Below are 2,406 nucleotides of genomic sequence, written 5' to 3'. Positions count from 1 at the left end.
AGGAATGCTGGTTTCCTGGGAGAGGAGGGCATCTCTCTGGGCTGCTGAGAAGCTTGACTTCTTTCCTGCTGGGGAATCAAGGCAATACATTCTACTTATTAGTATTTTACTTTCTGCTTGCACCTTCTCCAGCTCCATCTGTGGATTAAACAGTGGTTGATAAGTACTTTCGTCTCTTAAATGTGCTAAGCCCATAGCTCTGTACTGTTCTGTTTTTAGGACTACTAGAGCTCCATCTTTATCTGCCTTTTTAATAATAATGTTTGGATTTCTTTTCAAATCTTCAAGAGCTCCTATTTCCTCTCTCGTTAGGTTTGGTCTTACTTTTGTTTTACTATGTCTTTTAATCAAGGTTGCTTCTTCTTCAATCTTTTCCTTTAGTCCAGGCATTTTTCTAGGGGGATCTTTACTGCGTTTTATCTTTGGAAACTGGGAGGGTATCTTATATTTACATTTTTTCACTAAGGGGCCTGGGGAAGGGGTGAGGGAGGCCGTGAATCTAGAATTGATTTCAACTTCTAAATCTCCTAGGGAAGAGGCTAAACTCTCTGAGAGGGGCAGGGGGGCTGGGGGGCCTGGGACAAAAGACCGGCCTTTGCTGAGGACTGATCTTTGTGCCTGGGTGAGTGGTACCTCTGAAACTACCAATGCCAAGCCTTGTAACCATTCCCTCCTCTTTGCCACTGTCCTTCTCCTCTTCCTCCTTGGTCCCATTGGGTGCTTCCTTTTCCTCCTATCCCTGTTTGATCTCTGTACCCTCTCCAATTGTTGTGATGTGGTCTCCCTTGATTTCTCCATGTTTCTGAATCCCACATCCTCCTTTCGTTTATCCCATTCCTGCGGTACCCTGAGTCCCACATCCTCCTGTAATTTATCCCATTCTTGTGATACCCTTGGTTCCCATAATCCTCTCTGTAGATCCTTTTGTTCCCATACCATTCTCTGTAAATCCCTCTGTTCCCATATTCCCTTCGGTTCTGGGCCCTTCCTATTCCTCTGTGCCAAGGCTGTTTCCCTTGGTTCCCTAGGGGGGGAGGGTTGGGGCTTACTGGGGCATGGGTACTTTGAGGGGGGATGAGGGGAGGAGGAGGTAGGGGGGGTGGAGGGGGAGGGGGGGGGGGGGGTTGCTGGGGGGGTTTCCGTTGCCCGTTTTTTGGAACTGTTCTTTCCTCTTTATTTTTTTGTCCTTTATTTTTCTTCTTCTCCTTTGTCTCTTTCGTTTTCTTACCCCTTTCTCTCTTTGAATGCTCTCTAAGAGCCTTCCAAGTGTACGAGTTCTCTACTCTAGGGGGGGCTTGCTCTGTCTCTTCTTGTACTGGGGGTGGGGTGGGGGCAGGGGCCGAGGTGGGAGGAGGGGGGGAGGAATGGAGAGTATTGACTTTTTCTAAAAATAGAGTCTCCATCCTGTGGACCACTTCGACTACCCTATCAATTAGAGCATGACAAGCATCGATCCTATCTGCTTGTGCAGGGGTGGGGGCTGTGTTAGGGATGTCGTTTTGGGGGGAGGGGGGGTCTCCTACCGGGGTATTCTCTATCCTGGGGGAGTCGGCTTCATGGGGGAATAGGTCTCTTTGCAATGTATCTAAGGAGGGGGGGAGGATAATGGGGCTAGGATCTTGCCAATGTACGTTTTCCAGGGGGTCTCCTTCTATATTCTCTTCCCCTGATTGGCCTATCTCTAGGGGGGTATCATTTTCTGGGGGGGGAGGGAGGGTGAACCTTACCTGGGGCTTGCCCTTATCCAATCTCGGTTCTATACATATGTTGATTAATTCTTCTTCTTCCTCAGTAAGCCTAGATTCTTTTCTTATATATTGCAATAGGGGGGTTGATCCGTCCATTATGTAAAATAAATTTTCTTCTGGGGGAGCCTTACGTTTTATGTTTCCTAGACCTTTTTTGAGGGCCTTATCACATATTTCCCTAAACGTCTCTGGGTATCTACTCTTTATTTCACATTTCACCTCGACGATCTCGGTCCGCAATTGCATTGCTTCGGCCCTAAGGTTGGCAGCCACTAGGCCTTGCCATTTCCTTGCAGCCTCTGACCAGATTTTTTCGCCTATTTCCACTAGCCAGCGGGGGGGAAGGGCATTAGTAGGACTGGGGATCCCTGTGACTGCTATCTTACCAATCCCTGAGGTTCCCTTTTCCTCACATGCATCACACAAGGCTATATATTCCCAACACTGTGCTTCCTTTCTGAATAGATTAGCTAGAACTTGGCACTCTGTGAACCCTGTTTGTTTGTCTAGAGGTGCCCTAGTCTCTAAACTATCATAACTATCTTCAAAGGGGTCGTCTGGGTGCCCTACTTTTTCATGCTCCTCCGACAGGACCTGTCCTAGGGGTGAGAATTCTATAGCTACATTCCCCTTAGTCCAGGCATCTGGGTGGTTCCAA

The sequence above is a fragment of the Penaeus japonicus genome, unplaced genomic scaffold, assembly GCF_977035675.1.
Source record: "Penaeus japonicus unplaced genomic scaffold, GWHDUDI00000001_assembly GWHDUDI00000028, whole genome shotgun sequence".
Classification (NCBI taxonomy): domain Eukaryota; kingdom Metazoa; phylum Arthropoda; class Malacostraca; order Decapoda; family Penaeidae; genus Penaeus; species Penaeus japonicus.
The sequence above is the reverse complement of the archived record's forward strand: the minus strand, read 5'-3'. Positions refer to the sequence as shown.